This window comes from Sapajus apella, unplaced genomic scaffold, assembly GCF_009761245.1.
Source record: "Sapajus apella isolate SASKATOON/1434 unplaced genomic scaffold, GSC_monkey_1.0 scaffold2, whole genome shotgun sequence".
Taxonomy (NCBI): domain Eukaryota; kingdom Metazoa; phylum Chordata; class Mammalia; order Primates; family Cebidae; genus Sapajus; species Sapajus apella.
Window position 1 is genome coordinate 57,967,709 of NW_022436942.1, and position 26,628 is coordinate 57,994,336.

Genomic DNA, 26,628 nt, shown 5'->3' on the forward strand with positions numbered 1-26,628 from the left:
ATAGTATTCCATGGTGTATATGTGCCACATTTTCCTTGTCCAGTCTATCGTTGATGGGCATTTGGGTTGGTTCCAGGTCTTTGGTATTGTAAACAGTGCCACTATGAACATACGTGTGTATGTGTCTTTATAATAGAATGATTTATAATCCTTTGGGTATATACCCAGTAATGGATTGCTGGGTCAAATGGAATTTCTATTTCTATGTCCTTGAGGAAGCACCACACTGTCTTCCACAATGGTTCAACTAGTTTATACTCCCACCAACAGTGTAAAAGTGTTCCTATTTCTCTATATCCTCTCCAGCATCTGTTGTCTCCAGATTTTTTAATGATCACCATTATAACTGGTATGAAGTGGTATCTCAATGTGGTTTTGATTTGCATTTCTCTAATAATCGGTGATGATGAGAATTTTTTCATATGTTTGTTGGCCTCACATATGTCTTCTTTTGAAAAGTGTCTATTCATATCCTTCTCCCACTTTTGGATGGGTTTGTTTGTTTTTTTCTTGTAAATCTGTTTTAGTTCTTCGTAGATGCTGGATATCATCCCTTTGTCAGATGAGTAGATTGCAAAAATTTTTCCCATTCTGTTGGTGGCCGATTCACTCTAATGATTGTTTCTTTTGCTGTTCAGAAGCTCTGGTGTTTAATTAGGTCCCATTTGTCTATTTTGGCTTTTGTTGCCAATGCTTTTGGTGTTTTAGTCATGAAGTCCCTGCCTATGCCTATGTCCTAAATGGTTTTGCCTAGGTTTTCTTCTATTATATGATTTTTGTTTAAAATTTAATATCCTTTTGTTGTTAACAAAATATTGCTTAAATACTGTTATATGTTGTATATATTTATGAGTGCAAAATTACCTAGTTATTATAACTTTAGAAGCCCAGAGTCCTGTTTTTTTAAAAAATTAGATGTCACAAAAGGCCTCTGAGCTCTTGATGAATGTGTTATAAATTTTGTATACATCTTAGGGGACCTCTTTCACAAGCAACCAAAAGTCCTTTGGTAATTACTTATGCTCCACATCTATTTCTAATTTGTAGATCTATGATGAGAAACATTCCCAGTTCACACACTGCTTGACAACTCTGAACTCACTGATCAATGTGTCAGTACACAGGTTTGTAATGAGTAGACATAAAACAACATATCACATATGCATGCACACACACACACACACACACACACACACACACACACACACACTCTTTAAAGTGCCTTGAAGTATTTACTCTTTGGTCTGCTACTCATGGACCAAATATTATTTAAAAATATGTTCCTATTACTCTTCCAAATATACCTAAAACTCTGAAATGTAATGCAGGTTTCCTATAATCTGTGAAATCCCTGCTGCCTTTCAAAAAAAATCATTCTAATAAAAATAGAGATGAATTTACACAGAATAGTAGACTAGTGTGAAGTGTACTGTTTTCACTGTTGTCACAATTAATTAAGTTATTTAGTGGTCCCTATATTAAATGCCCTTAGAATTCACAGTGCAAAAATTTTTACATAGAATGGGAGTCCTATATGATCTATTTTAATTGTTACATGGAATAAGAGTCCTATATGACAAATTGTCATCCTGTTAATTTAATTATATAAACTTAATATTAATTACATAAACCTAACCACCATAGTAAATTATAGTCTGACCTAAAAGAAAATATGTCATGAGCTGAGACAAAATGTATCTAGTTCTCAGAACACATCTACGTTTCCCCTCATTTGTAGGTCTTTTTTCCTTTGTATGATTTAATTATCCTGCCAGATCTAGCTCAAACACTATGTTTTTCTGCAATGTGTTCTCTGGCTCGGTCAGTCAATAACTCTGATGTTTCTTGCATCATTTCTTCATATAAGATCAGGCTCATTACATTACAATTACTTAGGTATACATCTGTCTCCCTACAGAGTGTGAGCTCCCTGGACTTAAGTATAGTACTAGGTGTTAAATTAATAAATATATGCAAGATACCATATCAACTAAATTAGATACTTCAAAACAGATTTGTTGTTGTTAACAAAATATTAGATGTTTTGTAGATGTTTGTAATCCTACTGTTTCCATTTTAACTAATACATAGTATTCCATTTTATTAAAATGTATCTTTGATTATCTCACAGATAGATGTAGAAGGAGAAAAATAACCTTAGTCTCATATTTGGAGGAAAGAGGATCTTAAAAGTATTTGGGGATTTTTTAAAAAGGCTTCCACAGACTAATAAATCACTGAATAGCAGTAACAATGCTGTCATCACCAATCTCCTCTATACACTGAATTTCATGTAACATTTAAGAAAGCTTATGAGTTAAACTGTGCTTAAAATGAGATATATATTTGCTTTTAACCATGTCAAATTGTGCATGAAAAGAAAGTCCTAGAAAGCAGTATACCAAATGTTATCAAGCTCATCTCTGGCTGGAGAAATTATAGATTAATTTTATTTTTTATATTTTTCCTATTTCCTTAATATTCTTCTAAGAGCACGTCTTACTTTTATTTAATTACATTTGTTTCAAACATTGATGATTTTTTAAAAATGCATTACAGATGGATTTAAAATCTCTCTTACATCCTGTCATAAACCTATTTCCATGCCTCCTTTCATGAGTTAATCACCATACTGAAGTTGGTATGTATTATCCATCTGTGCCTTTATACTTTTACTATGTATGTATATAATCATTAGATATATTCATTATATCACATATTGTGTTTTAAATTTACATTAGTATAATATGTGTACAATTCTGACTTTTTTTCATTTAACATTTTCAAAATACATCTACATAGATGTTTATAATCCTACTGTTTTCATTTTAACTAATACATAGCATTCCATTTTATTAAAATTTATCTTTTTATTATCTTACGAATAGAGATTTTTTTGTAATTTTTCATTCTTACAAACAATGTTACAATGAATATCCTTCAGAGTATTAAAGTTTTCTTTTCAAGAGCCATACCTAGTAGTAGAATTAATTGATATATACAAGAGTACATGCATTTCAAACTTTTAAAAATATTAATGAATTGTCATCCAATGTAGAGTACCAATTACAGTTGTACGAGAGTTTCTGTTTTTCTATATCCTTTACAGTACTTGATATCTTCAGAACTTTTGTTTTCCATCTTTCTCGTAGATGGAAATACAACTGGCACCTCACTGGGGCCTTAATTAAATGTCCCTGTTACCTGTGTTAATTATGTTTACTGGCCATTCAAAATTCATCTTCAGGGAATGCCTTTGTCAATTATTTCCATTTTTTGTTTGCTTTTTGTTGTTGTTTTGTCCTTATTTTGGAGTGCTAATACCTTCTCAGTATATGCATTACAAACATCTTTCCCAGTTTGTGGTATTTTAAAAGTACTTTGTGACATGTTATGCTAAGTATGAGCTTTAATGTAATCAATTGTACCAATCTTCTTAATGATGTGTGCCTTTTGTCTTGTGTAAGAAATCCTTCCCTAAACTAACATGACCATGTGGATTACTTTCTTGAATTTGTTAAATTCAGCAATTATATGGAAAGATTTTTTTGGCTGAAATATCCTTAGAAGAGTGAGTTAAGTTCTACCTAGTTATGGTGTATATCTTAATATATTATTGAATTCAGTGTGGTAATATTTTGTTTAGACTTTGTACATGTTTTCATATCAGAGATTAATCCATATATACTGTTATTGTCCTCTCCTTTTCCATTTTTGTATGTAAGTTACAATTTTGTACATTTGTATCAAGTACAAAGTTGAGTAGTTTACTTCTTTGTACAGTCTCTTCAACAGTTTATATAACTGGTATTGTCTGTTCATTAAGTTTTGATAAAACCATCTTAAACCATTTTGACAATCTGTTTTTGGTATCAATTCTATTTTGTTAATGTCTACTGAGTTATGATTAGTAATTAGTACTTTTCCCAGAAAATTGTACATTTTATGTATTAAAATATAAAGATAAATTTAATAAAATCAAGTATATCAGTTGTTAATTAAATATAAGTAGAATTATCTCCAATAAAAAACAAAGAAGAGGCTAAAAAGTCAGACACAGGCTTTTAAAAGTTCTATGCTGCTCATTAGAAATACACCTAAAATAAAGTAATAAAGAAAAGTTGGAAATAAACAGAAAAAAAAGTGAAAAGCAAAGGCAAACAAAATACATAACAGAAATGGAAATATTAAAATATAAAAGGTCATATTTTAGAGTTAAAATTGTTAATAGAAATAAAGGGAATACTACATAATGACAAACATAAAAGAACTTTTAAAGCAATTGTGGCATCATTCTAGGAGTAAAATCCAGAAAACTATTTTATCTGAAAGAGAAACCAGACTCAAATGCCTTCCATTGCCATTTGCTCAGCATTGTTTTGATGGTTATAATAAATATATCAAAGTGGGAAATTAAATAGTAGAAATATTGGGAAAAAGAATAAAAATATTTATTTTTGTTGATTACATGATTATATATCCAAAAACCTCTATAAAACTCAAAAGCCAGCTGGGTGGGGTGGCTCGTGCCTATAATCCCAGCATTTTGGCAGGCCGAGGTGGGCAGATCATTTTAGGTCAGGAGTTCGAGACCACCCTGGCCAACATGGTGAAACCCTGTCTGTACTAAAAATACAAAAAAAAAAAGCCTAGATATGGTGGCGCACACCTGTAATCCCAGCTACTTGGGAGACTGAGGCAGGAGAAATTTCTTGAACCCAGGAAATAGAGGTTGCAGTGAGCCAAGATCGCACAACTGTACTCCAGCCTGGGTGACAGAGTGAGACTGTGTCTCAGAAAAAAAAAAAAAAAAAAACAGTCTCAAAGTTTAAGTTTTAAAGTAAAATAATATTAGAATAAAATAATTTTGTAAAGTAGCTGAATACAACTAATATATTAAAAATTAAATACTGATTGTGCATTCTAACATTAAGCACCTAGAAATGGAAATAACATCCTTTCAACAGAGTGATAAAAACTATCAAATAGGAACTTCTAAGAAATTCATAGAAATTACATCTTTTAAAAAACTATATATTTTAAATGTCATGTAAAATCTGAATACACCTAGAATATAAAACATAAAAATGGCAATTCTCCAAAATTAATATAAGCGTAAAATTAAACTCAATTTTTTTTTAGAATTCCATTTTTTTGATGTAGTTTTTTTGGAATTGGATGAAATTATCTTAAAATTCATATGGTAAAATAAATGCCCAAAATAACCAAGAAAGTATGAAAAATAATAGTAAAAGTTGAGTTGCCTTTCCAAATAGTAGAAAAGATTATGGAGCTACTGTAATTACATTAATTAGTCATTTAAAAAAGCAATAAAAATATGTCCAAATATATAGCATTTTATAAATAACAAAGAGTGTACTTGAGTAGGAAAAGGAAAGCTTGTTTAATTAATAATCACAACACAAATGAAAGAAAGTAAATTTAACCCCATATTTTAACACAGTATTAAAAAATCCAGATGGATTACAAAATTGAATTTAAACAATAAAACAATAAATAAAAATAAAATAGGAGTTCATTAGTATAGCCTGGGGTAAGTGAGAATTCTTAATCAAGACAAGAAACCTAGAAGAAAGAAAGAGAAAGATTGACATATTTCATTAAATAAAAATTGAAGGCAAGGTACAGCAGCTCATGCATGTAATTCCAGCACTCTGAGAGTCTGAGGTTGAGCGAATTACTTGAGGTCAGGAGTTTGAGGCCACCCTGGCCAACATGGTGAAATCCCATCTCTACTAAAAATAGAAAAATTAGCTAGGCATGGTGGTGCACATTTGATACCCCAGCTACTTAAGAGGCCGAGGCAGGAGGATCACTTGAACTCGGGAGGTGCAGGTTGCAGTGAGCAGAGATCACCACTGCACTTCAGTCTGGGTAACAAGGAGAGATTCTGTCTCAAAAATAAAATAATAAAATAAAATAAAAATTGAAAAGATATCACAATTAATCATCAGAAAATGATAAATTGAGAAAGAATAGTTGCACTACGTATATCAGATTAAGGGTTAATAACTGTGATCTATAAAGTGATAAAATAGTCAATATAAAATTGGGCAATTGATATGAATAGAAATTCAGAGAAAAGCAAATCTAAATTATCAACAACTATTTGAAAAGGAGCTTGAACTAATAGTAGCCAAGGAAGTGCTAATTAAAATTTTTAAAAGGGATATCTATTTTGCACTATCTTCACTGGAAGAATCAAAATGTAGAAAAATAAAGATTATATTAGCTATCTATTTCTGTGCAACAAATTACCCCCAAACTTAGCCACTTAAAACCACAAACATTTATTTTCTCACAGTTTTCATGGTTAGGGTCTAGGTATGGCTCTGCTGACTCAGGGTCTTGCAAGGCTGGAGTTAACGTGTTAGCTGGACCTATGTTCTCATCTGAGGCTTGACTGGGAGAAACTGATGTCAAAGACCACTCACATGGTTGTTGGCAACATTCAGCTCCTACAGAACTGTTGGGTTGAGGCCCTCAGTTTCTCACTGGCTGTTGATCCAAGGCCTCCATCAGTTCCTTGCCCCATAGGCCGCTCCACGGAACACAAAGTGCTCCATCAGAATAAGTGAACGAGAGAGCAGCAGAGGGCTAACAAATGGAAGCCAGAGGTTTTTTTGTAACCTGATCTCAGAAATGACATGCATTATTCTTTCCGTATTCTTATTAGAAACAAATCACTCGGTCCAGTCTACACACAAAGGGAAGAGATTAAACAAAGGCATAAATACCAGGAAAGGGGATCATTGGGAGTTATCTTAGAGGCTTCATATGACAGTTGTGGAGAAAAAGGCTGCAGGCTAACATTTTTGGTGGCAACAGAAACTGATACAGCTGTTTTGGAAAGCAATGGCGTCAAGATCAGTCCCTCTACATCTCATTCACAGGTCACTTTGGTTTGCTAGGTTATTTCTCAGTTTTACAACTGGAAGCCCACATCCTGGAAATCCCTTCAGTCTTAGGCGAACCAGCTTGGTTTGACACCCTACTCTAAAGCCAGACTGTCTGGGTTTAAATCATGGTTCCGTATTTACTAGCAATGCCACCTTGAGTAAGTTACTTAATTTCTCTGTGTCTCTGTTTCCTTATTTGTAAAATAAGCATGATAATATCATTTTTGTGGAAAACTAAATGAGACAGTACTTGTAAAGTGCTTAAAGCAATGTTGGCACATTAAAAGTTCTCAATAATATTGTTACTATCATATATATTAAAATATATGTATCTTTTGTATGCAAACATTTATCATCCAAACTAGGACACTTTTAAGAGTGAAAGGGAGTGCTAGTAATAACTATGCTAGGCCATAACGGGAATATTCCAGGGAAACTGGGATGTATGATTAACTTACATTTGACCCACATGGAAATTTCTCTCATAGAAATAAAAGCATCTCAGTATAAGACAAGTACACAATGATGTTTGCTGCAGTTTTGTACTTAGTGGAAAATGAAAAAATAATTCAAAATGAAATGAATGCTCACTGGTAGACAAAGAATAAATCACAATGCATAATGTTTTTAAATGTTATGCAACCCTTAAAAGAATGAAGTACAGTGACATAAACTTATTTGGAGAAGTTCTTTGAAATATCTTTGAGTAAGGAAAGTAATATGCACAAAAGTACAAATAGTTCTATTTCTTTAAAGCAAAACATTTTCACTCAGAGGCAAATATTGCAGTTTAAGCTCCAGAGTCCAGCCCTTTCATAGGCCCCTCCTGGGATGTTGAGAGGGTGCTAGAAATGTTTTCTCATGGTTACATGTTTTTGTAAATTGTGTAAGAGTAAATATTTTAATTGCAAAAGGTTAATACCTCTTTTTCTTTCATCTTTAATTTCCCTATCATATGTCTCTTTATTTTGGGTAGTATTAGAATGGCTGCAGACATTTTTGGAAAACAGCTAAGGGAAAGGGGAATCTTGGGCACATTTAACTTGGGTTTAGTAATATACATTTATGAAGTTCAAAGTCACTCCCATGTACATACAGTTCAGATGTAAGAATGGCTTCTAGGAATGCCCCTACCACCTTCTGTGCCAACTTATCAGGTAATGCAAAGGAAAGTTTTAAAGCCATATTATGATATGAGTGTGACTTATGATGCTTAGTACCAGAAATGTTTGTGCAGTGAGTGAGAAAGATTTGAAATGTACAAAATTAGCCAGTAGAAAATTCTTCCAAATCTTCAAGCTTTGATGTGAAAGAAGGATTTTATCAAATTTGCAACAACCCCCAAAATTAGCATGAGAGTACCAATAACTAATTGTGATGCTAAAATAAATTTTCTAAAAAACAGTGATAAAAATTTAATTTTGATCAATCATGCTAGAGGAAAGACCGAATTACCCTTTAATTTTCTCTATCGGAGCATTGATCCACATATGTAACTTTAAATTTTCTGGTAGCCATATTAAAACTTTTTAAATAGATAAAATTTAATAATGTTATTTGACCCAATTTACTCAAAACATTAGCATTTCAAAACAAAAATTACTAATAGAATATTTTACATTCTTATATGTCTTCATCATCTGATGTGCAATTTATACTTTTAGCACATGTCAATTCAGACAGTAAACTTTAATGGAAAACACATGATGTATATTTAGACTTTGTAGAATTACAGTTGGAAAAGTGGATTCATATAACCAAGTTGTTCTAAACATAAAGTTTTAAAATAACTGAATTGAATACAAAAAATCATTTTTCCCTTGAAATTTGCATCTATGTTGATAAAACTGGTTCATTACTTTTAGAATTGAGTTGACTTTGAAATATAACCATTTCAACTTCAAAATTATGTCTGCTCAAGTTTAAGTAAATTTTCTGACTCAGCAATATTAAGAGAAAAGTCAAAGGGGTATTGCATAAATTTTAAAACAGCTCTAAACTTATCAGCATTAATAAAGCTTTCTTCAAATTTGCCTGGTTTTTGCAATAAGCTTCTATAATGCTATTGACCATCAATGGATGGATAGATAAAAAAAATGTGGCATGTATATACAATAGAATACTATTCATCCTTAATAAAGGAAGGAAATTCTGCCATTTGTGACAGTATGGATGAATCTGGAGGACATTATGCTAAGTTAAACAAACCAGGCACAGAAAGACAAATACTGCATGACCTCACTTGTATGTGGAATCTAAAAAAGTTGAACTCATATAAGCAGGGAGATCTACTTTTAGCTCTTTAAGGAGTCTCCATACTGTTTTAAACAGAGGTTGTACTAATTTGCATTCTCACCAGCAGTGAATAGGTGTTCCCTTTTCCCCACATCCACACCAACATCTATTGTATTTTGACTTTTTAATAATGGCCATTCTTGCAGAAGTAAGGTGGTACTTCATTGTGATTTGAATTTGCATTTCCCTGATGATTAGCGATGTTGAGCACTTTTTTCATGTTTATTGGCCATTTGTATATCTTCTTTTGAGAAATGTCTATTCATGGTCCTTGAGAACTTTTTGAAGGAATTATTTGTGGGGTTTTTTGCTGATTTGAGTTCCCTGTAGATTTTTGGATACCAGTCCTCTGTCGGATGCATACCTTGCAAATATTTTCTCTCATTCTTTGGGTTGACTGTTTACTTTGATAATTATTTATTTTGCTATGCAAAAGTGTTTTAGTTTAATTAGGTTCCATTTATTCTTTTGTTTTTGTTTTTGTTGCATTTGCTTTTGGGGTCTTAATCATAAATTCTTTGCCTTGGCTGATGTCTAGAAAAGATTTTCCAACATTGTCTTCTAGAATTTTTATAGTTTCACATCTTATATTTGAGTCTTTGATACATCTTGAGTTGATTTTTGCATGTTGTGAGAGATAAGAAATCAGTTTCATTCTTCTACATATGGCTTGCCAGTTTTACCAGCACCATTTATTAAATAGGGTGTCCATTTCCAAATTTATGTTTTTGTCTGCTTTGTCAAAGAGACATATACATTGGCTGTATGTATTTGGCTTTATTTCTAGGTTCTCTATTCTGTTCCACTTGTCTATGTGTCTACTTTTATACCAGTATCATGCTGTTTTGGTAATTATAATGTTGTAGTATAATTTGAAGTCTGGTAGTGTGATATCTCCAAATTTGTTCTTTTTTGCTTAGGATTGCTTTGGCTACGTGGGCTCTTTTCTGGCTCCATATGAATTTTGGAATTGTTTCTCCTAGTTCTGTGAAAAATGATGTTGGTATTTTGATGGGAATTGTATTGAGGCTATAGATCGCTTTAGGCAGTATAGCCATTTTTCCATGAGTATGGGATTTGTTTTCACTTGTTTATGTCATCAATGATCACTTTCAGCAGTGTTTTGTGGTTCTCCTTGTAGAGATCTTTCACCTTCTTGGTTAAGTATGTTCCTAGGTATTTTTATTTTGTTGCAGCTGTTGTAAAAGGGATTGAGTTCTCGATTTGATTCTCAGTATGATCGTTGTTGGTGTATAGCTGTGCTACCGATTTGTATACACTGATTTTGTAACCTGAGAATTTACTGAATTTGTTTGTCGAATCTAAGAGTCTTTTGGAGAGCCTTTAGAACTTTGTAAAGATAAAATCGTATAATCTGCAAACAGCAATAGTTCAACTTCTATTTGAATGTTCCACATGCTGATGAAAAGAATGTATATTCTGTAGTTCCGGGGTAGAATGTTTTGTAAATATCTGATAATTCCATTTGTTGTAGCATGTCATTAAGTCCATTATTTCTTTGTTGACTTTCTGTCTCAAAGATCTGTCTAGTGGTGTCAGTGGTAAACTAAAGTCTTCCACTATTATTATGTTGCTATCTCATATTTTAGGTCTAGTAGTAATGTTTTATAAGTCTGGGTGCTCCAGTGTTGGGTGCATATATATTTAGGATGGTAATATCTTCTTGCTGGATTGACCCTTTTATCATTTTATAGTGACCATCTTTGTCTTTTTTTAACCATTGGTGCTTCGAAGTCAGTTTTGTTTGATATGAGACTAGCTACTCCTTCTTGCTTTTGGTTTCCATTTTTGTGGAGTATCTTTTTTCACCCTTTTACCTTAAGTTTATATGAATCCTTCCATGTTAGGTGAATCTCCTGAAGACAGCCAATATTTGGATTGTGATTTTTTTAAAAAAAATCTATTCTGCCATTCTGTATCTTTTAAGTGGAACATTTAGGCCACTTATATTCAACAGTAATATTGAGATGTGAGATTCTGTTCTCTTCTTCATATTAGTTTTTATCTAGTTTTTTTTTTTCCATTTTGTCATTGTTTTATAGGCCTTGTGAGTTTTCAGCTTTCAAATGGTTCTATTTTGACGCATATTGGGCTTTTTTTTCCAAGGTTTAGAATATCTTTTAGCATTTCTTGCAGTGCTGGTTTGGTAATGACAAGTTCCCTCCAGATCTGTCTGAAAATCACTTTATTGCTCCTTCATTTGTGAAACTTAGTTTTGCAGGATATATAATTCTTGGCTGACAGTTGTTCTGTTTAAGAAAGTTGAAGACTCAGTCCTTTCTGTGGCTTGTCAGGTTTCTGCTGTTAGTCTGACAGGTTCTCCTTTGTAGGTTACCTGATGCCTTTGTCTTACTGCTCTTAGAATTCTTTCTTTCATGTTTACTTTAGATAACCTGATGACTATATGCCTTGGTAAAGATCTTTTTGCAATAAATTTACCAAGACTTATTTGAGCTTCTTGAATTTGGATATCTAGATCTCTACGTAGCCAGGGAAGTTTTTCAGAAATTTTCTAGAAGAGAAAACAATTTTTCTCTTCTACCTTAGGAATGTCAGTTATTCTTAGGTCTGGTCATTTTCCATAATCCCATATTTCTTGAAGACTTTATTCATATCTTTTGACTCTTTTTTCTTTGTTTTGTCTGATTGGGTTAATTCAAAGTCCTTGTTTTTGAGCTCTGAAATTCTTTCTTCTCCTTGTTCTAATCTATTGTTAAAACTTTCCACTGCATTTTTAAATTCCCTAAGTGTATCTTTCATTTCCAGAAGGTCAGATTGTTTTTTCTTGATGATTTCTAACTCTTTGGAAAATGTTTCATTCATAACCTTAACTGCTTTAATTTCTTTATGATGGTTTTCATCCTTCTCTAATACTCAACCTTCTGAATTCCTTATCTGGCATTTCAAAGATTTCATCTTGGTTTGGACCCATTGTTGGAGAGCTAGTGTGATCTTTTAGAGATGTTATAGAATCCTGTTTTGTCAGATTACCAGTTACCTTTCTAATACTTTTTCATTTGGGTAGACTATTCCTTCTAATTATTCTTGAATTTATGTTGTATTTGACTGTGTTTTTTGTTTTTATATTTCTTTTTTCCCCTAACGGATATGACTTTAATGTCTAATTATAGCCTAATTTAGTTCTTGGTGCTTTCAGGGGCAAAGACTATGAGATTTCCTTGGTTATAGAGAGTCTTTGTATGATGGCTCTCTCATGTGCTGGTTGTATTAAGCATGTGCTCAGTGTGTGAACAAGTTCACTGTTCCCTATGGGGTTGGAATAGTAGAGGTCTTTTAAAGCTTATCTCATTCCCCCATGGCATGTGCTTTTTTTAAATTTATTTATTTTTCCCCAGTATTTTATTTGTTGGTTTGATAGTTCAGACTTCAGGCCAGTAGGGAAGGTGTCCCTGGATAGGAACTGGTTCTGGCTAAACTAAGTGGGTAAATGCAACACCCAATGGTGGGCAGAGGTCTCAGCCTTGACAGAGGTGGCTGGAGGAATTCACAATGATTTGCACTAAGATCTTATCAGGGAGAAGGGTTGCAGTCACCTCAGCTCCTCTGTCAGATCAGCAGAAAACTTATCCTCCTCTCAGACACGTTCCTGTCCTAGAGCTCTGGCTATGCAGATCAGATAGGCAACTCTTTTCATCCGTAGGAATGTTGATGGTCCAAGTAGAGAGGAAGTGACTCTGTGTTTTATGCAAGCCTGAACCTGTAGAGCACTCCTCCTGTGGGGATGCAGTCAGGACATGTTTCAGAAAGGCTGTCTATTGTACCCATGCTGAGGTCCCGTAGGAGAAGCCCCAACTGTGTCTGCCATGGTAGACAACAGGGGAAAGACATCCCCTTCTCTAAGGCCTTTCAAATGCACCAGGGCTGTCTGACTGCTGGGTTAGAGTTGAAGACTTTCCCTGCTAAACCCAGCACTGCAACTGTGCTCCTGCTGAAGGAAACTTTATACCAGCAGAAATATCTGGTACTCAAGGTCTGCCATCCAGGTCCTTTTGAACCACAAGGTATTCCCTTGATTTGGTACACTCCCCCTTCTCCTAGGAGTTGGGGATCCCTGTACGCTAGACTATTGTTGAGTGTTGTTGAAGAGCAAATTTCTTATCAAATTTACTACGTAATTGCTGAATATACCTCTTATTATTTCCCACTTGATTATCTTTAAAGTTCTGTTAGACAACAAACAACTGTTTCAGTTTCCTTTGCATTGGCAAATTACAATTATCATCACCATGACAGAAACATGATTTTCTATGTTTGTATATTAAAGAATATACACTGAGTTTTGAGTATTGCTTAAAATAAAGGTGAGTTGAAGAGTGGGAACAATTGGGTCAGGCAGAATGGGAGAAATGATTAGCATTGCATATATAAAGTTAGGCATTGTTTATAGATTTTAATTCTTTAGTAATTTGTAAGCCATTCAATATGGAAGGGGAACATTTTTCAAATGTGATGTGATTTATATTTTTTATTATTGATTCATATTTCATTATATTATGATTTGAGATTGTAGCTTATTTCTCTGACGTGTTGAGACTGCCACAATGACCTAATAAGTGGTCAATTTTTCTCAGTTTTATATGTGCTTGAAAAGAATATATATATCCTTTATTGATGGGCATAAAGTCCTAGATAAGTCTATTAAATCAAGCTTATTCTATTTTCAATAGTCTCTATTTTAATATTATGTTTCTTCATTTGTCAATATCCTGAATGAAACATGACATTAAAATCTTGCACATAATGTAGATTTCTGCTTCTCTTTAAATCCTATCAGTTTTGGCTTTTAATATTTCAAGGCTGTGTTGTGTATTGTTATACATAAAAAATTATGGCTTTGATATCTTCTTGGTATTGTGTTTTCTGTGTTTTGATTCTTTTATCATTATAAAGCATTCCTCTTTATCTTTTTTTAATGTTTTTAGCCTTCAATTAAATTTTGACTAATGATAAGTGCTGCAATGCCTTTCTTTATATTGGTTTTGCTTGATCTTTCCTATTTTAACCTAATTCTTTCAAACTTTCTGTGTCACTGTGATTTAGGTTTGACTCATAAAAAGCAAGAATCTTAAAAAATGCATCCAACATAATCTCCTTGTTTTTCATTAGTTATCTTCCATTTTGCATTTTTGGTTTGCCATGTTTCTTCTTTCCTTCACTCCTTTTTCTAAGAACTAGGGACATTTTAATCAATAAATGTTGCTTTATTCTTTTACTCTTCATTTCTTGGTTTGGAAGATATATTTCCCTAATTTTTAGTGGTTTCTCTCAAAATTTTTGCCAGAAATGTTTCTTAACAAAAATAAATATTATTAAGTATCTTTGTTTCTCTAGTTCTTTAGCAAACCTCTATTTTGCTTGTTTTTATTGTATATGCCCAGCTGCTCATTCTCAGCAGACGACCAGACTTTCTGGCCCCAGCTCAAGTGAAGCTCTTTTAGACTCCATTACCCTTAAGAATGCAGTCTCCCTACTGCTCTGCCTACTTCTGGACCAAGTGGCCAGCTGGGCTGCTATTCACGTCCCACTTTCTATTTTGTGCTTCTGATCCAGTTGAGTATCAAGATATTTTCTTTGTTTTTTCAGCACATGTGGAGTTTATAATTTCTGTTTTACTATTTTATCTTTCATTATTGTTTTGGAACATTGGGCAGGAGAAAATAGGGAAAGGGTTTCTTTAACAAAAACTTGACAGATCTTGCCAAGATTACAGAGCATGTTATATTTCTATAATAAAAATGTTTAAATCAATTTAAAAATGAATACAGTATAAATGTATATACACCAAATGTTCACATTGATGCAAAAACTATGCACAGCAAAAACAAAGAAAAGACATCAGAATATTAACATTAGTTGCTGTGATAAGTATGATATGGGGAAAGTACTTTTGATTCTTTTTACTTTCTATATATTGAACAAAAGTAATAAAAATGTATTCAATTTCATAATGAGAATACATATTTTAAAGCTACTAGAAGAGAAAAGAAGCATTATATTAGTAGCTATGCTAAAAATTTTAAAGTAGCAATGTCATCCAACAGAATTTCCTAAGGGAAATAAAAGGTAGAAATATTTCTGTATCACCGTATCTCAGGATTTAGACAAATCACTTTTACTCACTTGGTTACAGTAACCAAAGTATGCTTCAGTTGAAATGATAATCCAGCATCCTCACAGATGCCTGTGACTAAAGGTCAGCTACTTTCAAAAAGAATAGAGTGCTTAACCGATTTACTGCTCTTGACATGTTTATGGCATAGCTTTTAGCATTCTATTATTCTTTTTTTATTGCCTTTATGCACAGGTGAAAGACACAGAAGACACTAGATGATTATTTTGTAATAAATTGAATGGTTCTATGGAAATGGAAAGCATAGAAATCCTAAGTGATTAAATGGCACCTGCAGTTTTTCTCTGGATTCTGCATATAAACAGAATAGACTCCCACAGAGAATGAGCCTGGCCAAATTTGATAGCAAAATATACAGCTCTGGATGTTATAATAGTATTTGAACCTTCTTAAATCCCAGTATCTAGAGTGCTTTAAGCTATTATTTTGCCAAGTACTGTAGATAAAGCCTCTCTGTTACCCTATTTTTAATATGTCTTCTTTGTCTTTGTGTCTTATACACCTATTTGACCTGGAAAATAATAAGTCCTCAATAAATGAATTAGTTGATAGATGGATGAATGAATGAATGATCTTACGAAAAGAGACAGTTCTGAACAGTTAAAGAGAACACTGAATTAATTTAAATAATGCACTGAGAGCTACAGAGATTTCTCAATGCCAGATTTGCTTCTGAATTCTTAGCTCCTTCAACAAACTATTCCCCTAAGCTGTTTTAGTTTTCACAACTGCAATATTACACATGATGATAAATGTGATAAAATCATAAATCTGGATATATTTTGTATATTAATTCTTTACTGTGATTAAATGACAAAATTACTTTTAATTCTCTATTTTTCTAAACTATTCAAACCTAGTCTGTTAATTCCAAAAATAATGCCTAAGAATAATCTACTTTTCTCTTTTCCACTTTTTTATAAATTGCCTCTGAAAGGGCAATCGAAAAACTACTGTAAGCTTCTTGAATTTGTGTATTCTAATATAAGCATAAAATATTATATACTAGATAAAATTTAGAATACAATATAATCCATGTAAAATTGCTACTTTTTAAATGTACAGTGTGAATGTATTGTATGTCAGTTAGTTGTGTTAATTTTACTTAGTTAGAGCCTAGGAGTATGTAAAGACAGAAGTAGTAGTCTTCATATAATAATAAATGAATAATACAGCATCTATGGAAAGAATTAGTAAGTCTGCAGTAGATACATCTGACAAGTCTAGAAAATGCAAGTAGGGTAAATCAGTGTTAAATATGAGACTACAAACATTATGTAAGATTTCTGTAAGATTATATTATCAGTATAACACTATTTCCAAATTAATGTTGTATGCAGCAGCTGTTAAACAAAGTTACTGAGTGATTCCATGAAGAAAGAGCTTAATTGTTAGTATGCACTGAAATTACACAATTGTGAATTCTGTGAGCTATAATGGTATTGCCTCTTTTTAAACTTTTATTTTAGGTTCAGGGGTACATTTTCAGGTTTGTTATATAGGTAAACTCGTGTCTCAGGGATTGTTGTAAAGATTATTTCATCACTCAGGTACTAAGCCTGGTATCCAATAGCTATTTTTTTCTGATCCTTGGCCTCTTCCCACCCTCCACCCACAAGTAGGCCCTAGGGTCTATTGTTTCCTTCGTGATGTCCATTAGTTCTCATAATTTAGCACCCAATTCTAAGTAAGAAAATATGGTATTTGGTTTTCTGTTCCTGTGTTAGTCTGCTGAGGATTATGACCTCTAGCTCCAAGTCTAAAAAACTAAACTCAAAACCATGCAATTACATGGAAATTAAACAACTTGCTCCTGAATGACTTTTGGGTAACTAACAAAATTAAGGCAGAAATCAAGATGTTCCTTGAAACTAAAGAAAACAAAGATACAACATACCAGAATCTCTGGAACACAGCTAAGGTAGTGTTAAGAGGGAAATTTGTAGCACTAAATGCCCACATCGCAAAGTTAGAAAGATCTCAAATTAACAACATAACATCACAACTAAAAGAACTAGAGAAACAAGAGAAACCCCAAAGCTAGCAGAGGAATAGAAATAACTGAAATCAGAGCTGAAATGAAGGATATCAAGACATGAAAAACCATTCAAAAGATCAACAAATCAAGGAGCTGATTTTTTTGAAAAAATTAATGAGATACACCACTAGTTAGGCTAATAAAGAAGAAAAGAGAGAAGGTGTAAATAAATACAATAAGAAATGACAAGGGGGATGTTACCACTGACCCCACAGAAATACAAATAATCATCAGAAACTACTATGAACACCTCTATACATATAAACTAGAAAACCTAGAAAAAATGGATAAATTCCTGAACACATACACTCTTCTACAACTAAATCAGGAAGGAATTGATTCCTTAAACAACCGAATTATAAGCTCCAAAATTGAATTAGTAATAAATAGCCTAACAGCCAAAAAAAAAAAAAAAAATCCCAGGACTAGACTGATTCACTGCCAAATTCTATCAGATATACAAAGAAGAGTTGGTACCATTCCTACTGAAACTATTTCAAAAAATTGAGAAGGGACTCCTTCCCAGAATCATCCTGATACTAAAGCCTGCCAGAAACACCATAAAAACAGGAAACCTCAGGCCAATATCCTTGATTAACACTGATGCAAAAATCCACAACAAAATACTTGCAAACTGAATCCAGTAACACATCAAAAAGCTAATCCACCACAATCAAGTAAGCTTCATCCCTGGGATGCAAGATAGGTTCAACATACACAAATCAATAAAAGTGATTCATCACATAAACAGAACTAAAGACAAAAAACACATGATTATCTCAATATATGCAGAAAAGGCTTTCAATAAAATTCGACATCAGTTCATGTTAAAAACTCTCAATAAATTAGGTATTGAAGGCACAGACCTCAAAATAATAAGAGCCATATATGACAAACCCACAGCCAATATCATACTGAATGGGCAAAAGCTGGAAGCATTCCTTTTGAAAACTGGCACAAGATGAGGATGCCTTCTCTCACCACTCCTATTTCACATAATATTGGAAGTCCTGGCCAGAGTAATCAAGCAAGAGAAAGAAATAAAGGGCATCCAAACAGAAAGAGAGGAAGTCACACTATTCCTGTTTGCAGACAATATTGCCTTTTTTGGGAGCACTGAAAACAACTCTTGTCAAGGTTTCAACTGCAAACCAGCCAGGATAATCTAAATTTAAATATTACAGAGTATAAGCAAAAATAGTGGTTAAAAATCTGCATCATTAATAGATGCAAGGTTATTGCAGGAGTCTAAGTAGAGTGATGCAATCTGATTTATGATTTTAAGATTACTTTGACTGCAATGTGAATAATAAATTCACATTGCTACAAAGAAGATACAACCTACAGAACCTCTGGGACACAGCTAAGGCAGTGCTAAAAGGGAAACAGGACTTTAGGAGACTATTATAATAGTCCAGAACAGTTACTGGTGGTGACAGAGATTAAGAGAAGCGGATGGATTTGAGAGATAGGGAGAGAAAGTTACCTAATTACCCTCACCCTACTATTTGTTCCAGTTATAAGTCACAAGACCTGACTTATTTGAATATGAGGACTGACAGAGAGGGAAGTGGCAAGAATGACTCTCAGGTTCCTGCAGCTGAACAAATGATTAAGTCATTTACTGAGATGAGAAATTCAGCCTAAAGTAAAAGTTTGGAGGGAAAGATGTGAGAGTTTAGTTCTAGATATGTTAAGGTTGAGGTGCCTTTTGAGATATACAAGTGAAGATATTAAGTAGACAGTGGATGAATAGTTGGGCATGGAGTTAGAGAAGTGGTCTAGACTGGAGGATAAGTATTTGGGCATCTTCAGCATGTTGATTGTCACAGAAGCCATACTATAAATGAGATAATTTATAGAGAGAAAAAAGTAAAAAGAATAAAGAGAACTTTTTATAAGCCTTGAGGAACTCTCAACTTTTAGAGTCATGCAGTAAAATGTCAGCTGTCAATATAGAGAAGGAGCACCGTAAAAAGATAAAAATCTGCCTTAGAGAGCAAAGGGAAGAAAGGGTCCTCAGACAGAGGTGTCGCCAACCTATGCTTCTGAGAGGTTAAAACAAAGTGAGGATCAAGAAATGCCCTTTTGGCTTTTGTGACATCAAGGTCATTGGTGACTTTAGAAAGCACATTTCCACAGAGTTGTAGGGAATAGACACCTGACTAAGGTGGGCTCAGAAGTGAAAACAAAGAAGGGAAATGAACATATTGAGAGCATGGGAATAAAGAGATAATAGTAGCTGAGTTATCATGTAGGCTCAAGGAACTTTTTATTTGTTGTTTAGTTGTTTTTGCTGTTAGTTATTCTTGTTTGTTATGGTTTTTCAAATGATAAAGACTGGAGCAGATTTAAATGTTGTTGTACATCATGCAGTAAAAAAGGAAAATTAAAAATATAGAGGAGAGAAAGTCTGAAAGCAGGGGTCATATTCCTGAGAAGGCAAAAACCTGGTGCATAGAAAACAGAGCCAACCTTGGGCAGGAGGAGGAAAATCCCCTCTATCTTAACAGGAGGGAGGAGCAAGAGGAATGCCACAGGGCAGTCATATTTAAACATTTAATGGAGGAAGTTACCAAAGTTCCATCTGACAACTTCAATTTTCTTTATGAATTAAAATATGAGACCATCTGCTGAGAGTGAGAGACAAGGGAGGGAAAGTATCTGAGGGCTGAAGAAAGCAACACAGAACAAGAGTGGAATGTGAAGCATGGTGGAAAGTCCACTGGATATTGATGAGCATGAACTTATTAATCAATGAATGTTTACCTGGTTATTATACATACACTGACATTATAGGAGAAATTCTGTTGCCTAGGATAGCATACATGACACCATAAGGAGCCTATATTCCCACATCATCAAATCATCAACTTAGCAGGAGATTTTTGTATTTTTAGAAATTTTATTAGTCTACATTTCATGTTATTCACACACATTGCAAATAAAATTGATTATAGGGGAGAAAAAGTGTGTGCGTGTGTATATGTGTGTAGTTTATAAAGTTTTTTCCAGCTACAACACAATTCTACCAAGTTGAGCAATATGAGATGATTATACTTTTTAATTGGTGAACTGTCCATATGGATGAAGGAGGCAGGTAATTTACTAGGATTTCCCTTCAGATACTGCCTCCCTTGTTTCCTCTCTTTGCCCATCCGTGAACTAGCACTGGTTTACAAATTCATCATGTAGATATATGCTTTAATAAATGGCTAAGACAGCACTGAGCACAGAGCAAATGCCAAATAAATAATTACTGTTTGATAAAAATGGTTCTTATCAGCAAGGCCAGTATTTGTATGTAAAAGAATGCTTCCATGGGGCTCAAAAATAGTTTGCTCTCTTAAATGAGTTAAATATACACATAGAAATCATGTTGACACTACCCACATGCTCAGCAGAGATAAACATTTGTTCTAGTCCAGTCTGAATTCGTTTAATTTCAAAATTTTGGCATTAGAATTAAGGAAGTTTTACCATTTCAAAAAATATTTAGGTATAAACAAATTACAGAATCACCCTCACACTCCTACCTATTTCAGATGTTGCAGAGGTGAAGTAGAGTGTGGATTATTCACCAGATGGCATTTTCATTTCAGGTTGACCAGTAAGCACATTAGCAAATTGAACAGAGGTAGTAACTAAGATCCACACTAAGTCTTGGCATGGAGCTACTGAATGTGTCCTTTTTTTAAAAAAAAAATCAGAGATCATCTATTCTCTTTCAGCATGATCAGAAGCAGTCTTTGCTGGTGTTTTTGTAAATTGCTCATTAATCAAAAGGGATTTATTGAGTATCCATAGTATACAATGCCTGTACTAAGTGATTTGGTTGCCTAGTTACCTTAAAATGGAAAAATTCCCCTAGGAAGGTTAAAATCGAATGAAAGGGAGACAAGAAAATATTATATTTGATGGTACCTGGCTATTTCATAAGGGATTTTACTGAGGTTACAGCCATTTTCTTTTAAATATCCATTCATGCATTCATTCATTCAATTATTCATTCATTTATGCAAGTGAATCACCACCATAATTACACAAGGTCCTGTGCTTGATGCGATAAAGGAAACAGATAGGATTCAATAGTGGCTGCATAAACATGAATCTTAGCAAATTCACCAAGCAAGTGCTGGACTGCTGTTGGTCTTTATTTAATAAGTCCAGTACTAGAGCAATCTTGTTCTTTACTCCATGTGAAATCTGTAGTAGTCATGAGGCATTAGTAAAATGCCCCTTGGAAAGAGTATCCTTCATTTACTGGTTGAACTGTAAAATCTTGCTGAATACAGATCTACTAATAAGTTGCTTTTATTTAAATTAAACTAGTAGATCTGAATTATTTTTTTTCCTGTGGTCAGGATTTGATTTATTTTGTACTAGCCCTTCTAGTTACTAAATACCAGAGACCACAGAAAGGAAAGTTAACTGTGATTTTCTGAGCCAATGCATATTATATACACATGAATATACAATGTTGTCAGTCACAACCAACCTTTAGCTGCTCAGCCTCTGAGATACACAAGCCAGGCAGGTTGTGTTCTGTACTGTGGCCAATTGCCTCTCCCTATTACGTATTGAATTTGTGTGCTCAGTTTTGACCCCTATATTAGTTTCCTAGGGGTGTTGTAACAAACTACAGCCATCTCTCAGTGTCCACGGGGAATTGGTTTCAGGACTCCCAGTTGAGGAGGATTGCTTATTTGAGAATACCTAAATCCATGGATGCTTAAGTCTCTTCTATTAAATGGTGTAGCATTTACATAAAACCTACGCACATCCTCCTGTATACTTTAGATCATCTTTAGATTACTTGTAATACCTAATTCAATAAACTGCTACATAAATCGTTGCTATATGGTATTTTTTAAGAGAATGATGACAAGAGAATATGTCTGTACATGTTCAGTACGGACCCAACCATCCATTTTTGCTTCTGACATATTTTTAATTTGTAGTTGGTTGAATCCATAGATGTGGAACTCACAGACACAGAGGGCCAACTGTACTAGTAACTCGGTGGCTTAAACAATAGAAATGTATTGTGTCACAGTTTTCAAGGATAGAAGTCCAAACTCAAGGTGGCAGGGATGATTCCTTCTGTGGATTGTGAGGGAAGGATCTGTCCCATGCCTCCTTGACTTGTGGATGGCTGCCTTTTCCTGGTATCTCTTCACATTGTCTTCCCTCTACAGGTGCCTGTCTCTGAGTCTAAATTTCCCTTAAATAAGGACACTTGTCATATTGGATTAGGGTCCACTTAATGACTTTTCTTTAACTTGATTATATTTACAGACACTCTACAGTATCTCCAAATTCTCCAAATAAGACCATATTCTAAAGTACTATAGGTTAGGATTCCAACCTTTCTTTTTAGGGGGATAATATGAGGAAGGAAACAATTCAATCCATAACAGCCCCTCTTAAGACTTGATCACCCCTCAATCTTTCTGTCTCTCCCTTCCCCCTCACCACCCACCCCATCCGTCCAGGAAATCTTCTGCATGCAGTTCTTGTATAGAGCAGTAATCCCCATTTTGTCCGTAAGCCTAAGCCTTGTAGCCTACCACAGTAAACCTAAAGCTATAGAATACATTCAATACATTCCCTGAAATACAATTCTCAAATTTCCTTGGCTACTTATTGTCCAAATGTCAGCATCCTCAAGGTGAGAAGGGATGAGCTTTACTCCCACACACCTCTCAGCTTTATTTTCTCTTGCCCTTCTCTGCTGGCATTGCCTTTGTTCTGGCCATTGTCATTTCTTGCTGAGTATACACACTGATTCACTAATTAATCTTCCTGCTTTCAACCTCATCTCTCTCCAATCTATACTCCACATTACGTCCAGAGGGATCATTCTAAAACAAACCTGATCATGTTTGTTCTGCTGTAAAATGAAATCCAAACTCCATCTTCACTTCTGCTGTAAAATGAAATCCAAACTTCTGCATGTCACTTCTTGTTCTTTATGTATTCCACACTAGTATCATTCTATGCTCACCCACCAACATCAATTTGAGGGTCTCTAAAAAACTCCCATGCATCAAGAAATGTCTCCACATTTGCAAGTTCTACCTTTAATCAATAAAGAACTTAGTAACAAAGGGAATACATCAGTAACTCTAAGAGAGGTCAGTGACTTCCCTAGGTTCACCAGATCAGTTAGTTGGCCCTAAGGGGGAAATGCAAAACTAGTTATGAGTCATAAGGGACTAGTTGAGAGACTTGGTAGTAATAGGATTGATGCAAAACGTAAACTATGGATTAATGGAATCAACAAAGAAAAAAAGTGCAAACTGTTTCCTTACCTAACCAGAAAAGAAGTGACAGTTATGTTGATGTGCTCTCCTCTGCCTGCTATAGCGCTTACGGTGTGTGCGTGTGGCGGGTACAATTCTGTGGGATTGAGTTGCTAAGATTTCATGTAAAATTGCATAGAAACTGTTCTGATCTACATTCATCCCAATTCTGATCATTTTTTAAAAACCACAAAATTTCCCTTTCAATTCTGGACTCCTTTACCTTAGAATTTGTGATCACAGCCCAAAGACTACCAATTGCTATGAATTAAGCCTGGGTCAACTGAACAAACTGGCTTCTTCTATACTAAATCCAAGTGATCAAACACAATTGGGGAAAATTATACATCCATGCAAATTAAGTCTTTATCCGATTTAAACAACAACAACAAACTCAGGCATTGTAGGAGTTTATATTTTCTGAAAGTGGCTGCAACAATATCTTCTTATAACATGACTTTAGTTAATATTCCTTCATCAAGGGGAGGTAAGAATTAAATTTCCTTTGCTTAAATGTACGCAGGCTCTTGACTACAATGAAAGTGATGCTGCCTTCTGAGGTCTCATTCTCTTAGGATGTTTGCTTAGAATGCCATCATAGACCATGAGAAAGTCCAAGTAGGCCATGCCTGCAATATGAGTGTAGATCTTGAGAATAAAACCTCCAGAGACAAATTATCTCTGCCAAGTCCTTCCCAAATTGTAGATTTAAAAGCAAAACAAATGACTGTTGTTTTCACTCACTAAGCTTTGGAGTAGCTTGTTATGCAGCAACAATAGCCAGAATAGATTTTGATAGTTGGATACGGGGTGCTGCCAAAACAAAAACTTAAAATATGTGGCATTAGCACTGAGATTAGGCAGCAGACAGAAGCTGGAAAAGCCTCAAAGCCAGTGCCTATCAAGTCAAAAGGGCCAAGGAAGGGATGGATTAATGGAAGCCTTAAAAGCTATAAGAAAGGCGTTGGTGAAAGCTTAAAGGAAAAAAAAATTAACTGGAAGCTGAAGCAAGGTTTCTTCTCTCTCTGCAGTCTTTTACTTAGATCTGGGTCAACAATGTAAGACTCACTCGCTCTCTTCCTCTGTGCATGTACAAAGAAGAGTTTCAGTAAGCAGGGTGATGACAGCCTTCAACAAGTCAGGAAGATAGCCTTCTCCAGAACCCGACCATGCTTGTACCCTGCAAATTTCCAGCCTCCAGAACAAGGAGATAATACAAATGATGCAGCTTCCTCTTAGTTCTTTGGGGATGCTTGCTCTCAGAATCCAGCCAGTATGTCAGGAGGGAACCCAAGCAGTACACAGAGAGCAAAAAAATCTTCCAGTCCATAGCCTTAGCCAAGTTACTGGTACATAAGCAACATTAACTTGCCAGCTATGTGAGATGGCCATCTTAAAAGTGGTCCTCTATTCCCCAGTTGAACAGCCCAAGCTCATAAGATGTGACACAGATAAGCAGTCCCTAACAAGCCCTGTCAAACTTGCAGATTTGTGAGCAAAATAAATGACTGATGTCAGTTTGTTTTGGGGTAGCCTGTTAGTAGCAATAGATAACTGATATAGGCATCATCTCCTTTATGTCTTCCTCAAGCTCCAGGTAAGGTTAAATGTTCTCCCATTTCTGCTCCCAAAGAACTCTTTGTGAAAATAATCTTAGCAATTATTGTACTCTATTGAATTAACTCTTCACTTTGAAGAGTTAACTCTTCTCTCTTTGCTCGAGTAAGGCCATGCTTTTTGAAAAATTGGCTCCTCAAATATATTATGTTTGCTACATTCTCTCTTTCTCCTCTGGAACTTTGATTAGACATGTGAAAACTTTGCAGTGTATCTTTCAAGTCTCTCAGCTTCTCTTTCATATTTTCCACATTTTTGTCTCTGGGCAACATTCTGAAAAATGTATTGTGGCCTAATTTCCAGTTCACTATATCTCTCTCCAGCTGAATCTCATTTGTTTTTCCACTCATCCACAGAGTACTAAATTGTGTGTGTGTGTGTGTGTGTGTGTGTGTGTGTGTGTACGCGCGCGCGCGCGTATGTGTGTGTGTAAGCAACTGGATTTTTAATTTCTAAAATATTTTTTTTCTCTCCAATATGCTAGGTCATTTTTTTTTAGTTTCTATTTCTAAAAAATACCTTCAGACTTATTTTTCCTTTATAATGGCACAGTCATTTTATAGTCTACATCTACTAATTCCAATATTTGAAAGCTCTTAAGGTGTGGAACTGCTCTTCCTTATTTTTGTTGGTTCCTGTTTGGGGTTTCTTTCCCTATAGGCTTAATTATTAAAAACTGCTAATTTTAATAGGAAAAGTATTTATAGCAATTATTTGGGGACTTAAAGGAAAGTATATTTCTCTCCAGAGGGATTACATTTTCTTCCACTTGATAACTGAGGGTATGACTAAATTCATGAATTGACATTTTTTGGACCACCTAGATGATACGAATTTTGGGTGGCAATCTGTGAGGGCTAGTTAGTGGTAATAATTTTTAGGAATTTCCCACCCCCAACCTGCCTTGTTCTGCTCACATCAAATCACCTTTCTTTGCAGTTCCCTTGGGGTAGGGAATACAGGATTACCTCTGATTCCTCTGAAGGTATAGCCCTTGGAATTCCAGCTCTATGGAGGAAGGATTTCATATTAGAGTCCCTGAGCTGTGCAGGCACAGATATTTGTTTTCTGTATCCAAAGCCACAGAAGCCTTGAACACTGAAATTCATCAGCAGGTTCAGCAAATTCCCCCAGGACAAATGTGGCTTTAGTGCTGTATTTATTTCCTACTCTCACTAATGTTTTGGCCTGATTATTTCTTACTAACCTACTGATAAAAAGAAATTACTAATTTACATGTGATTCAGTTTATGTAATTTTCCTATCAGGTTTTTGATACCT

The 26,628-nt window shown here is 34.4% G+C and overlaps 1 protein-coding gene and 1 long non-coding RNA gene across 17 annotated transcripts in view; one reads left to right on the forward strand and one right to left on the reverse strand.

Moving 5' to 3' along the window:
* ANKS1B (ankyrin repeat and sterile alpha motif domain containing 1B) overlaps window positions 1-26,628 on the reverse strand; it is a 1,261,971-nt gene that overhangs the window by 756,873 nt on the left and 478,470 nt on the right. The gene's annotated exons all lie outside the window — the stretch shown is intronic.
* LOC116556347 overlaps window positions 16,956-26,628 on the forward strand; it is a 16,611-nt gene continuing 6,938 nt past the window's right edge. The window contains exon 1 of the long non-coding RNA XR_004270953.1: window positions 16,956-17,144. This is a non-coding gene — a long non-coding RNA (uncharacterized LOC116556347). The remainder of the gene's footprint in view (window positions 17,145-26,628) is intronic.